At 40.8% G+C, this 15660-nt stretch overlaps 1 long non-coding RNA gene across 1 annotated transcript; it reads right to left on the reverse strand.

The window, feature by feature from the left end:
- Positions 1-2046: 2046 nt before the first annotated feature.
- On the reverse strand, positions 2047-9445 carry LOC147030055 (uncharacterized). Its single transcript, XR_015056204.1, has 2 exons — positions 7229-9445; positions 2047-3399 (listed from the first exon to the last, which is right to left on the reverse strand). It is a non-coding gene; the product is annotated as an uncharacterized LOC147030055 (long non-coding RNA).
- Between the last annotated feature and the right edge of the window lie 6215 nt (positions 9446-15660).

Here is a 15660-nt window from a genome sequence, read left to right on the forward strand (position 1 = left end):
CATGAGAGGAGAGTGATTTGGATACCATAAGAAGAGCGTTTTGTGAGCAGGGCAGGGTGCCAGACCATATCGAAATCTCACAATATGTCTCGGGAGATGTTTCTGATCTCATGTCTGGCATTGAGGACCTCCATCCATTGTTGGGAAAACAGAAGCAGCATGTCCAACGTCGAGTGACCTGGTCTGGACCCAAATTGATGATTGGAAATCAAGTCATTGGAAAAAAGGAAGGATTTAATGTCAGAAGCAATGATAGATTCCATGACCTTGCTGATGATTGGAAGCATGTGGATTATGAACATGATTATGGGACTGTGGATTATGAACACGTTTTACTCACTAATGATCCTGGTTGAAGCCAAAATGCTCATGAATTGTGCAATAAAATTAAGACAAGTGAATGGGTCATTATAATTATTCACACGCTTTTTGGACAAAATGAGGGGATATGGTAATCGGCTCCAACTGTTTGTTGTCCATCCGTCTGGCACGCCATCCTCTCCAAAATGGAAAGGCAGAATTTCACCAAACTTGGTAATTATGTTCACCATGTGGCACACAGGTGCAACAGCAGTATCACTTTTCACCCCCACCTCCTAGGGGTGGGTCAAAAGGTCAAATACCAAAAAATGCAATTACAGGCACTTTTGAAAACATTTTTCAATGAAACTTTGTATATGCAATCAACATTGGGGCTGAATGACATATGTCATTATTTTTTTTAATTTGACCCCCAGGATCATGCCCCAGAGGGTGGGGACTTGGAGTCACAGGGGTCAAAACAGAAAACTTTGCTTTCGGTGTTAAGCGTGGGGAATTGTGATGGTGTGTGTTGAGGTGGATTTCCTCTTTTAGTAATCTTGTAATCAATCTGATTGAATACAGGCATTAATAAGAACTGTAACCTCATTATCCACTGAATATTAATTGAACTCATATTAATATCTCATATCAATAGAACTCATATAATGGCTAAAAGAGATGTCTTTTTGATATTTTTGTGCCTATTAAACAATGTGCTTGCCATTGATTTGACATGTATTTGTGAAAGTAATTAAACCCGATAACTTGGAGATGCTGTTTGAGCTCCAGTCAAACTTAGTTATATCGATTAAACATATCAATATATAATATAACATATCATTTGTTACCTGATATAACACAAATTCATTTTAGTCCGTAATTCAAATGGATATGTCGAGTGGCTCGTGTGCAGCTAGCCTGCACGAAAGACTTTATGTTAGGAAGGCCGAGAGCGTTTTCTTTACCAAGTCTGGGAAACATGCCAGAGTGATAACAGTCACCGATTCCCCTTGTTCTCTTGGCAGCTGCATGAACTCAACTTTGTTACTCCTTTTGCAACCTTGAGAGTTGTTTGTGCTCTATTCTGATTGCTTGAGCTTAGGTCAGCTCCAGGCCTCACTTGCCTGACCACCTGATATGTTCTCTTCCCATTCCGTTTCGATGGGAACTAGCCACTCAGTTTTATTCAATTCAATATCTATGGGAAAGTTCAAGATGCAGAAATTGTTTTCTCTTCTGACCTGTGTTTCTCCCATCTACTCCCTCCACCCATCCTTCCTTTAGTACAAGAGGGATTGCTTCAGGATCCTAGTTAGTGAAGTTCATTGAATGCTATTCCGTGTTCTTCCTCCACGTACGTGAAAAAAGGATTCTCCTGACCCTGGGTGGACAAAGAGTACTTCTACGACATGTGCCATCGACTTCGCTCTACTTTATGATTATTTTTGAGGTGGAGTGAAGAATGCTTCAAAAATTAAATATGAACATGAGATGTTGACAAGTTTATGTATCAAGGATAAATGGTCACGAAAACAGGAAAAAAATGGAGGGGTGTAGGGTGGGGGGTGACTCAATATTTCTTCAAAGAATACAGAAAAGAGAGTAGTATTTATGAGGATGAGAGAAATGGGTCAATGACAAAAAGTACAACACAAGGAGGAAGTTTCAAATTTTGTACAGCAGTGTAAAATTGGTTCTACTATTTGGCTGTGAACTATAGAAAGTCACAAAAGTCATTGCACATAAACTAGAATACTTTATTTATAGATATCACAAAAAGATTCCACAAACCTGGCCAGATAGAGTGAGCAAGAAGAAGGTAGAAAGGATGGGGAGGGAAAACTCTCATGGAAGAAATTAAAATGACCAAGTGGAGATGGATTTGGCATGTACTACGCATGGAAATCATCATGACAAAAAGAGCAATGCACAGGAATCCTAAAGGTTGAATGAGGGTGGGATGACCACCAGAAAGCTGGTGGTGTATGGTGGAAAAGGAGCTGAGGGACCAATAAACCATCTGGATGGCAATCAGTCAGTGGACTCAGACAGACAAAAGTGGAGTGAGCTCTTCAAAAGAAAACATGTGGCATCAGGCATGACAAGATCTTATGCAAGCAACCAAATGGTTTACCAATACCAATACCCTGAAAGTTTCAAGCACAATAATGTCCCATTCAAACTAATATTACAAATAAGAATGGCCACAAACACATTTTCTGTAAAATTTAATGACTCCACAGTAAGTGCAATCACAAAAGAGACAAAAAAATACCATGGAAAAATATTCAACCTTGGTGTGCCATTTGTCACGTTGCAGAGGTAAACAAAGCGTTGCAAGTGGTGATTAATCTGACAAACTTTTGCTTTTCTTCTTACATGACGATGAGGAGGAAAGAATGAAAGAGTGGACCGTTATGGTAGCTGTGCTTCATGATTGGTAAGTGAACGTTGTGCAAACACATAGTGATGTACATGCGAGTTAACAAGTACATAAATAATATCGATTAACTCTTCTGCACCGCCATCCGGCATCTATGGTTATGATTCGGAAGATGAAGTCATTGTCAAAAGCATGCAACCCACATCAGGATACGACTGCAAAAAAAAGTTTTCCCAAGTGAGAATCAGAGACATGGGAGTTTAGTGTTCCCAATAAAATGAACTCATCATATATCCGATCACCGAGACATGAGGGTGAAAAACCACGTTGTTTGGAAGCTTGGAATTAAACTTGCATTTTCAGCATCTTGGACAATACACCAATGCTTTATGGAGCAGGTTTTGTTACCTTATTGTCCAGTTTACCAATTTTTCACATGATCTATGTGAGGTCAGTTGGTGAAGGTAGTAAGGATTTTAAAGCTAATTCCACTGCTTTTGGATGACTGTGCTGGAGTTCAGAGGTCATATCAATGGGGGTATCAAACAGTGGCTGTGCAGAAGAAAATTCCAGCTGTGAGTTATTCATTGCGTGACTGGAAGAAACTGTGAGTGACTCCATCATACCCAAACCGCTTGTGAAATCACACTCCGCTTGTGGGGTTGTGGGTTTTGTGCAGTCTTCAAAAACAATCTCATCATCCCCGAAAAGTCCTACAAACAAAATAAGGAGAATGATTATTGGCATTTCATTTCTTACAACACAGTACCCATATCTGTTCTCTTGTACATATATGTTGTAAACAAGTACGTACTATTTTGTTAACAAGTTCAATATTCGCCTTGCCATATATTTCATCTCACAAAATATGTTCTGACTCGTATGCATCTCCTCCTGGTTGAACTCCATACCAAAATGACAGATCTCGCTTTCACCCCAGTGACAGTGTTGACATCACCATTAGCAATTCCATGCTCTGTAGCACTTTACGACCCACACACCCTTTCATCACCACCTGTTCCTTTGTCTGGTGCATCATCTCCCTTTTGATGACAACACAATATAAATCTTGCTTTCTGCCAAGAGAGACAATTCCATAAACAACACTCTATTCTCTTCACCCATGGTGCCAACTGCCAACACTAGCTGGCTATGAGTATGTATAACCACAACCACTCACTCACTCATCTGCATTGCTGTGAGTCTTCTCTGAAACAGGAGCCCTGACTCATTTGGTTATCTTTTCAACTCAGGTCTTGGCGAACATGAATGATGAATGTTCATCTGAATCTCTTCACTTTGCTCCAATGACCACATCCTTGTAAAGTCTCAATTTCATTTACTACAGTCAGAGACCTACCCAACAGCCAAAGAGACTGGAAATTCACCTGATTCCACTGGTCTTCAACATTGCCATCAAGGAATTGAGGACCTCACCACTTCCGTAGTGAGAAAGTGAACCCGACTGGGGATGATAATCTGAGGCCACTCAACAAGACACAAAACAAAAGTGTCCATTCTCAGGCAAGCCAGAGAAACAATCAGTCTCATCTTAAAAACAAAGTCTCTGACCTATCCTCCTCCTCCAATATCAGGTAGTGCCCGGAGAATAAATTCTCTCATGTGTGCATCGTCTGCATCCTCTTTCTTACCACAAATGGTATTGCAACAGACTGCACATGACAAGGCAGAATGGCTGGACTCTGGAAAGTGGCATTATATTGATGCAACTAATGCTCTACCTGTGAAGTAACAGGATGACATTTTACAGTCATGCCAAGAATCAAACTCAGATGAGACAGCTCAAAGACAACCATGCTACCTCTGAGCTATCCTGACACTTTTTACCTGCGACATGTTGCTGGTCTACAAGAGCTACACGTTTGGTGTTGTTCTTGTTGGGGGTCGATTTTTGAAATGTGCACCTACTGGTCGGACAGTTGCCGGACCCCACCCACATTTGTTGCTTGACTCTACCCACCATGGCACCCACGCAAAATAATATGGTCACCATCTTGATTTTCTGGTGGGCTGAAGACATCAGGCCTGTAGGCCTCTGCTGATTAAACACATCCCATGTTTGTTGCGTCGCATTTCCATTGGCTTTATTTTGGTCAAGCGTTACTCACGACGAGGGACCCCGAAAAATCGAATCAATGTCAAATAAAAATTATTCGTAAGGATTAATCAAGCCCACCAGCATGCTCGGTACTCGCCTCACGAGAAAAAAAACAAAAACATCGCATTATGCAATCCCATTTTGGACTTAAACAATACGTGATCGTGTGACAAATCAGCTCGTTCTGATATAACGGTGGTGGAGGCTGACATGGATGAGAGGTGTTGAGTTAATTTTTTAATAAGCACATTAAATGTGTGTTTCCCAATCATGCTGTTCATCTTTTAAGAGTGCTTTAAATGCGCATTATACCAATCAGCCCGTTGCCGGATTTTGTCACAGGTTGTGAAAACATTGTGGTCATTATTTTTTTCTACACAAGGATCTCGGCTCATGGAGGAACTGAATTACAAATGTCAGGAGGATTACAGCGAAACAAAGGGCATTGGGAGTGGGATAGTGGGTGGGGATGATGGACATACAAAAGGAATAACAAAAACGAGTAACAATGGCTCGAAGAGCAACAGAACAGGAAAGATTGAGCACGTCGAAGAGATTTGTTCGTCATGAATGTCAGTTATTTGAAAATGGTTTAAAACTGATCCTCATCCCATCAGTAGATTGGCAGTAGCTGCATCTCTATCAGTCAACCTTGAGAAAAACGAGTCTGGTATCTATAATGTGACAATCAATCCAGGCATCTCTCCCTATGGACACACGAGTCAACCCAAAGACCGACTTTGCTGATCAACCACAAAAAGTAGTTCAATCCTTTGAACCAGAATCTCACCAACAGCCATGACCTCTCTGAGAAGAACTACATTTCCAAACTGACCTTCAATCAAGAGTCAAGAGTCAGGAGATGGGGTTCAGGGGTCAGGAGCAAATACCTGGTTTTCTCTGGTGGGGCCAACAAGTCCTTCTTTTCCACTGAACTCATCACAGCCCATAGGTGTGCATTGCAGATACAGGTGTATATTTAAATTATTTTACATATTAAAATGGCAGGTAATTCATTCAGAATGTTCAAAATTGTAACAAATGAAATTGAATGCACTAAACTTATGTTGTCACAAAGTTTTAAGAAACTGTGATAAGAGATTCCACCAATTTCATGCAGGTTAAAGTTACCAATGCAACAATTAATAAAGTAGTTATGTACAGGAAGTGAACAGTGGTTAATTAGTTAATAAACAAACACATCCAAAACAAGGCTTACAAAACTGATTGTTGTGCCAATTCAAATTTAAAAATAGTTTGTCATAATAAAAACAAGGTGTATAATCCAACACCAATCTTCCTCCACCTCGCATGACCAATGCTAACCCCTCCCAAACACCTCACATCACCAATACTACCGACCTCTCACCCAACCACCTCACAGCACCAGTGCAAACACCTCCCCACTCAACCACCTTACAGCACAGTGCATACACCTCTCTCCTCAACCACCTCACCTCATATCGCCAGTATAAACCCCCCCCACCCAACATCAGCAATGCCCCCCCCTCCGCACCTCGACCCCCCTCACATCACCAATGCCAACACCTCTCCCCCCACCCCACCTTGCCAATATTTTGAGAGTGCAGAAGAGATTTTCAGTTAACGACAGTATGCTTCCTGATGCAATGTCCCTTGCTGGTCAAAATATGGCAATTTTGTAGATTCATCCTCACCATATTTAGAGATTTTTTGCATTGGAGATGAGAAAATGGGAAGATAGGATCGCAGTTTAAGTGAATGAAAGGAATCAACAAAATAAAACGGAGGTACGTTGTTGGGTACTTTTGAGATTACGCAGGGTGATAGAAGTCGAGGGTGTGGAAATGTAGACAAACTTTACTTTAGGGGTCAAAAAGTTTCAGAGCATTTTACATTCGGGTCTAAATAGCATCATACATTTAGATTTAGTGTCTTAAATGGTCAGATCACTTTAGTTGTGGGGTCAGAGGGTTACAGGCTTTATTCTGACAGTCAAAAATGATAAGAGCAGTTTAGTTGGGGGTCAGTGTCATCGGTTTCAGTATGGGATTGAAAATGAACACCACTATACTTTGGGGTTGAAGCATCATATCACTACCTTAGGAATTACAGTGTTTTAGATTTGAGTTTAAAATGGTCATAACACTTTAGTTGGAGGTCGAAGTGTTATAGAACTCTATCACTTCTCAAGTATCTGATCAAACCTGATGAACTTGCTGCTCGATCGAGGCAACAAAAACAGGTCAATTTGCGAACCTACTCTGCAAATTTTTTTTTCTTAAGAAGTAAGTTCATCACTGAATGAGTCATTGAGTTAGTGTGCACACCATGCTGCACATCATGTTAAGCGGGCAAAGCAGCTATGTATATGCTGTATGCAGAGGTGAACAGAAATCAAACCAAACCTCAAATTATTCAAACCGATTTCAACAATGGCTCACAAGGCATCTGCTCAAGCGATATACTTTCATCTTCAGCCACGACTTCCAAAGGTGCCTCTCTATGCACATCCACCCATGAGTCACAACCTTCCTGCTTCTGCTCTGCTATGTTGGTGGTATGAGGTCTTGCAATGTCCATGATAGGCCACCTCTCTGCAAGAATGTCCTCGTGAAATAATTCCACGGGACTCATGTCAATGCCTGCAGGCATCAACACATCCCTGGTAGAGCATGCAGGCAGGGCAATAGGAAACAGAGACTGCAAAAGAATGACCAATCTGCTTGCAACATGAAAACAATCACATTTCTTGAGCAAGAACCTGTATACAAGGTTATATTACCACTAACATTTTGGTGACAGAGGCTTTTAAGTGAGAAGAGACGAATGACAAAATGTTTCTTCAATTAGGGAGACCAAGAAATTGCTATTCATTGCAAAGAAATTCGTTCCACTCGGAAAATGAAGAAAATATTCTCTTCATATTTTTAATCACAATCCATTGCTATTGGGAACTGAAATCATACAAGTCATGCTTTCTTTTATTCAGGTTCCTCCACTGTTCCCATAATATGATGCACGTTTGTTGCATTTTTTGTTTAAATGATTCAAGAGTGGAAATAAACTGAACTGAAAAAAATATTGTTGCGGGCTGGAGGTCCGGTGGCGAGAACGACCGCGAGGTGGGGAAAGTTACGTCGTCTCCCACCAGACTCCCGGAATTGTAGGCCGTCGCTCACGGATAATTCCGTGACGGGGCGGGTCGCTTAACCGACCGTGGACACCAATACCTCCACTGCATAACGTAGGTCAGGGTCTTTTTGTCTGGAACCAATTTACCTAATTAACCATGCGGTGTCATCTACCGGGGAAGCACGCCCTCGGTACGTCTTGCCCAAACTGCATCACTCTACCAACTACCAACTACCTTTCCGGTTCGGATGCAGCCGAGCGGACCCGCCAAGAACGTCCTGGCTCGGATATGGAAATAGATTATCGGGTAGAAAAACCCAGCTAAACTCAGATCCGAACCATGCAGGACCAATGAAGGAAAAGACGAAAACGAACTGGGAACATTTCTAATAATGGTTTATTTACAAACAACTTACAAAAGGACTCAGAGCAACTGAACACGGGATATACAGGCAAGATTTGCAATGATCAAACACTTAAACAGTTGTACTTAAAGACGGCGCCACACACTCAGACGCGCACTCAGACGAAAATAAACCCAGGTGTACTGCAAAGGACCCCCGCAGCCAGGGAGAAGGTGAGCTGAGGTCGCAGTTCTTTTGGGGTACCTGCACGTTGGAGGGAAGGGATGCTCTATGGTGCGTCACCTGCCAGTGGTCATGCAGCTCGGCCCACAGCCAGACGCATGGAGACCGTGTCCGTGAAGTAGCCTGGGTGGAGCAGAGCAGAGTCCGAGATGGGGGATCAGGGCCGCCGACAAGACTCACGAGGGACCCGGTCAAGATCGGGCTGCCGCCGAGGCGAGATGTGGGCAGACCCTCCGTGTCATGACCCTCCTTTCTTTGGCAACCCGTTATTCCAACCGTCTCTCTCCAACCAATGTCTCGCTCCAACACTGTTTCTCTCCAACCTCAGACTCCAGCTAACATGGCCGACCCACACAGAATTCTCTCTCTACCCTCTCAGGATGGTGCCGTAATTTATCTCCCAGCCAAGGACTCTTCGCTGAGGATCGCTTCGTAATTTATAGATCTCTCTCAGCGGGGAGGGGCCTTGGTGAAGCTGACGCCACTGTCCACCCTGATTGGATACGGCCTCCATGGGTCCACCCTTTTTGGGCAGGGTTTCAGCCATGCTGGGAGAAACCCGCCTCCAACCCCCCTCCACGCGTGTCTGGACTCATTAAGAAGAAGCCACAACACAAATATTTTGCCCCGGCCAACGGGCCTTCGGATACAGCAGGTGGACAGTGGATCGTGATGGGGGATGGAATATTAAAATTTTTATTACCCTAACTAAAAAAAACATCGCATAGCACCCCTTCGGTTTCCCACTAAACACGAGGAGGGAATCTGTCTACACATATACTTAACGGCATAACTAACTTTGGGTCCGCTGTATGTTTGAGTGCATACTGTTCCTAAAACCATAACAATATTTCTTTTCTAATCTCCTTAATAGGTTGAATGGTAATGAAGTTTTTCGTTTGTAATAAAACTTAAAATGTATCAAAATAAAATGGAGTGAATGCATTTCCAGCTAATATATATATATATATATATATATATATATATATATATATATATATATATATATATATATATATATATATATATATATATATATATATATATATATATATATATATATATATATATATATCTTCTTCTTCTTTCGGCTGCTCCCGTAAGGGGTCGCCACAGCGGATCATCCGTATGATCCGCATAGTGATTTGGCACATGTTTTACGCCGGATGCCCTTCCTGACGCAACCCAAGTCGCCTCTTACGACACAGGGATACGATACACCTATTTTAACCGGGGTATACACCGGCCCAGTATACTGGTACTCATTTCGCCGACCTCGGAAGGATGACAGGCTGAGGCAACCCCCTGGTGTATTAATTCAGTGGCCCAACGGGGCTTGAACTCAGGACCTTTTGGATCCCAAGCCGTTGCCCTAACCACTGTGCCAACACCAGGCTCATATTTTATATATATACATACATATATACATATATATATATATATATATATATATATATATATATATACATACATACATACATACATACATACATATATATATACATATACATACATACACATATGTATCTATGGCCGCCTTCAAAATTCTATGGCCGCCGCAGGAATGCCCTAAGGTCACCGTGCGACATCAAATCAAAGACCGTACGACACACCCATGTTTTCGGTCTCCACAATTTATAAATACGCCGTGTGGCTACCCGAAAAATAACAAGGACAAATGTGTCCAAGAGCAGCGTCCAAAACCTAAAGGTTTTGTCGGCTAAAAAAAACAAAACAACAACAACAACTTCCGATATTTCGTCACGTGCCTTCATTAAACCAATAGCGAAACCCGTCATAATGTATTTACGTATTTTCGATATATCGTGCATTTACAAAATATATAATTTATTTATGAAATTACAATACGATAAATGGAATAATCTTTAAATAGTAACGTCAACTTTTCGAAACTTTAAAGCAAATGTCCGAATATATTTAAAAGTTCATGATAGACGCTCTCAAAAGGCACCGTCTATGTGAGGATGTGTACATGTGCTCAATATTTAAGGCGATCCGGATCTTGTATATACAAGAGCCGAGTCCGAGAGATTAAGGTTTTGTCTTCAGAACAAGAACAAGAAGAAGAACAAGAAGAACAAGAACAAGAAGAACAAGAAGAACAAGAACAAGAAGAACAAGAACAAGAACAAGAAGAACAAGAAGAATAAAAAGAAGAAGAAGAACAAGAAGAAGAACAAGAAGAACTAGAACTGCCACTTTATAACTGCTGGCAGTGATGACCGGATACCCAGTCCGTCCGCCTTTGACACAACTGACACAACGTGCGACTTAAATCATAGTCGCAAAGTTTCGCATTTATCGGATAAGCGGTGCCAGAGAAAACATTATTTAATGGTGATACAAACACAGGCCTGCTTCGAGACGGCGCGGAACAGACGAGTTACGAACCGGGCAGCACAAAGCGTTCAATTTCCTTATTACTGGCGACCAGATTCAAATAATTAAATAATTGTGGCTGCCAAACCACGCGGCCGATCAGGTTGAAATTTTAAACTTTTGTTTCCCATGTAGCCTGAATTATAAATATGAAGTTTCGCATATATAGAAGTAGTGGTTCCAGAGTAAACATGAATTAATATTTATCCTTCAATCTAAGATGGCGGCCAAACCATGTGACTTGTGACCTCATAATTTTTATCATGTATGCAGATATCATGGAGGATGACAGACGCAAATTTTCGCTTCGATAGGTTAAGCAGTTCCAGAGAAAACATTATTTAATATTTTTCTTAAAACCAACATGGCTGCCAAACCCTGGGCCCGATCCCGTTGAAGTTTCAAACCCTCATTCCGCATGACTGTTCCACCATAAAGGTGATGTTTCACATTTATTGATGCAGTAGTTCCAGAGTAAACATTAATTAATATTTTTCCTTCAATCCACTATGGCTGCCAAACGTTGCGTCGTACCTCAAAAGGGGGTGAGAACTTTTTATTCGTCATGGAGAGGCGGTCATAGTGGTGGAGTTTCGCCTCGATCTGTCAAGTCGTTTCAGAGAAAAAGGCGTTTTAAGATATTATTTTTCATTCCAAGATGGCTGACGAAATATGTGACCTATGACATCACAAATTTAAATTCTGCTTCCAATTGGGTATTGGAACACGATTGTGAAGTTTCGTGTTAATCGGTAAAGGTGCGTTTTTCTATCCAAGATGGCCGCCAAACCATGTGACGTGTGACATCATAATTTTTACCACGCGTGCACACACGATGGTAGATGATAATTGCCAACTTTCGATTCGTTTGGTTAAGCGGTTCCAGGAAAACATTATTTAATATTTTTCTTAAATCCAAGATGGCGGCCAAACCGTGTGACTTATCAATTCGAAATTAACAAACTTATATCGCCTACGTGTCCCGAATATACTTCTGAAATCTGCCCTTCATCCGACCAGCGCTTCTGGAGAAGAAGATGTTTGAAGGTTTTAGGGTTTTTTCAAGATGGCCGCCAAACCATGTGACCGATCAAGAAGAAATTAACAAACTTGAGAAAGGACCTCATGGGGAATATATGTGTTAAGTTTCGTCTTGATCTGTCTTGCCCTTCTGGAGAAGAAGATTTTTAAAATTTATTCATTTTCAATCCAAGATGGCTGCCGAACCTTGTGACCTATGATATCATAAATTTAAATTCTGCTTTCCATCGTCGACACGAACAAGTGTGTGAAGTTTCGTGTAAATCGGATCAAGTCTATTTTTCTATCCAAGATGGCCGCCAAACCATGTGACTTCTGATGTAAAAATTTTTTACCATGAATGCAGACTTGAGCGAGGAAGGCACTTGCAAATTTTCGCTTCGATGGCTTATGAAATACCAGAGAAAACATTATTTAATATTTTTCTTAAATCCAATATGGCGGCCAAACCATGTGACCTATCACTTCGAAATTAACAAACTTGCATCGCATACATGTCACGAATATAGTTCTGAAATCTCGACTTCATTGGACCAGCGCTTCTGGAGAAGAAGATGTTTGAAGGTTTTAGGGTTTTTTCAAGATGGCCGCCAAACCATGTGACCGATCAAGAAGAAATTAACAAACTTGAGAAAGGACTTCATGGGGAATATATTTGTGAAGTTTCATCTTAATCTGTCTTGCCCTTCTGGAGAAGAAGATTTTTAAAATTTATTCATTTTCAATCCAAGATGGCTGCCGAACCTTGTGACCGAGGATATCATAAATTTAAATTCTGCTTTCCATCATCGACCCGAACAAGTGTGTGAAGTTTCGTGTAAATCGGATAAGGTCAATTTTTCTATCCAAGATGGCCGCCAAACCATGTGACTTCTGAGGTAAAAAATTTTTACCATGTATGCAGACTTGAGGGAGGAAGGCACTTGCAAATTTTTGCTTCGATGGCTTATGAAATTCCAGAGAAAACATTATTTAATATTTTTCTTAAATCCAACATGGCGGCCAAACCATGTGACCTATCACTTCGAAATTAACAAACTTGCATCGCATACATGTCACGAATATAGTTCTGAAATCTCGACTTCATTGGACCAGCGCTTCTGGAGAAGAAGATGTTTGAAGGTTCTAGGGTTTTTTCAAGATGGCCGCCAAACCATGTGACGTATCAACAACAAATTAACAAACTTGAAAGAGGACCTCAGGGGGAATGTACCTGTAAAGTTTCGCCTTAATCTGCCTAGCCCTTCTGGAGAAGAAGATTTTTTTTAAAAAACACTAAAAAACAAGATGGCGGCCGAATTACGTCATCGATGACGTCAACAAAAACATTTTTGACGATGAATTTTGGTGTAGATTACGCTCAGAATTTTTCAGATTTTTCCTATATGGCGTTCTACTTGACGAATTTTCACCGGTATATCGCTTCACCTATGACGTCACGAAAAATCACACGTGTTCCCCATAGGGAGCTTAGTAAAATGTATCAAACGAAAAAATTTTCCATTGCACGGTTTCCGAGATACAGATGTCCAAAGTTTATCGCTTTTTTCAAGATGGCGACCGTACCACGTGACCAATGACGTCATAATTATAACGTCATTGTGCTATCAAAAAAGATACATACTATGGTGAAAATTTCCTGTCGATCGGACTTAGTGTTCCAGAGAAAATGATTTTTAAAGCGAAAAAGGGTGCAAAATGCCGGCGGAAAAATAATAATAATAACTAGAACTGCCACTTTATAACTGCTGGCAGTGATGACCGGGTACCCAGTCCGTCCGCCTTTGACACAACTGACACAACGTGAGACTTAAATCATAGTCGTAAAGTTTCGCATTTATCGGATAAGCGGTGCCAGAGAAAACATTATTTAATGGTGATACAAACACAGGCCTGCTTCGAGACGGCGCGGAACAGACAAGTTACGAACCGGGCAGCACAAAGCGTTCAATTTCCTTATTACTGGCGACCAGATTCAAATAATTAAATAATTCTGGCTGCCAAACCACACGGCCGATCAGGTTGAAATTTTAAACTTTTGTTTCCCATGTAGCCTAAATTATAAATATGAAGTTTCGCATATAGAGAAGTAGTGGTTCCAGAGTAAACATGAATTAATATTTATCCTTCAATCTAAGATGGCGGCCAAACCATGTGACTTGTGACCTCATAATTTTTACCATGTATGCAGATATCATGGAGGATGACAGACGCAAATTTTCGCTTCGATAGGTTAAGCAGTTCCAGAGAAAACATTATTTACTATTTTTCTTAAATTCAACATGGCTGCCAAACCATGTGACCTATCAATTAGAAATTAACAAACTTGTATTCCCTACTCATGTGCAATAGGGGTGTGAAGTTTCCCCTTGATCAGATCAGGTGTTCTGGAGAAGAAGATGTTTGAAGTTTTTAAGGTAAATTCAAGATGGCCGCCAAACCATGTGACCAATCAAGAACAAATTAACAAACTTGAGAAAGGACCTCATGGGGAATATATGTGTGAAGATTCGGCTTAATCTGTCTTGCCTTTCTGGAGAAGAAGATTTTTAAAATTTATTCATTTTCAATCCAAGATGGCTGACGAACCATGTGACCTATGACATCAGAAATTTATATTCTGCTTCCAACTGGGTATTGGAACACGTTTGTAAAGTTTCGTGTTAATCGGTAAAGGTGCGTTTTTCTATCCAAGATGGCCGCCAAACCATGTAACGTGTGATGTCATAATTTTTACCATGCGTGCATACACGATGGTAGATGATAATTAGAAATTTTCGATTCGTTTGGTTCAGCGGTTCCAGAGAAAACATTATTTAATATTTTTCTTAAATCCAAGATGGCGGCCAAACCGTCTAACGTATCAATTCGAAATTAACAAACTTATATCGGCTACATGTCCCGAATATAGTTCTGAAATCTCCCCTTCATCCGACCAGCGCTTCTGGAGAAGAAGATGTTTGAAGGTTTTAGGGTTTTTTCAAGATGGCCGCCGAACCATGTGACCGATCAAGAACAAATTAACAAACTTGAGAAAGGACCTCATGGGGAATATATGTGTGAAGTTTCGTCTTCATCTGTCTTGCCCTTCTGGAGAAGAAGATTTTTAAAATTTATTCATTTTCAATCCAAGATGGCTGCCGAACCTTGTGACCGAGGATATCATAAATGTAATTTCTGCTTTCCATCATCGACCTGAACAAGTGTATGAAGTTTCGTGTAAATCGGATAAGGTCTATTTTTCTATCCAAGATGGCCGCCAAACCATGTGACTTCTGAGGTAAAAATTTTTTATCATGTATGCAGACTTGAGGGAGGAAGGCACTTGCAAATTTTTGCTTCGATGGCTTATGAAATTCCAGAGAAAACATTATTTAATATTTTTCTTAAATCCAACATGGCGGCCAAACCATGTGACCTATCACTTCGAAATTAACAAACTTGCATCGCATACATGTCCCGAATATAGTTCTGAAATCTCGACTTCATTGGACCAGCGCTTCTGGAGAAGAAGATGTTTGAAGGTTTTAGGGTTTTTTCAAGATGGCCGCCAAACCATGTGACGTATCAACAACAAATTAACAAACTTGAAAGAGGACCTCAGGGAGAATGTGCGTGTTAAGTTTCGCCGCAATCTGCACAGCCGTTCTGGAGAAGAAGATTTTTAAAAAAAAAACACTAAAAAACAAGATGGCGGCCGAATTACGTCATCG

Source organism: Eptatretus burgeri, chromosome 3 (genome assembly GCF_056783735.1).
Source record: "Eptatretus burgeri isolate ZD-2024b chromosome 3, Ebu_testis_v1, whole genome shotgun sequence".
Taxonomy (NCBI): Eukaryota; Metazoa; Chordata; class Myxini; order Myxiniformes; family Myxinidae; genus Eptatretus; species Eptatretus burgeri.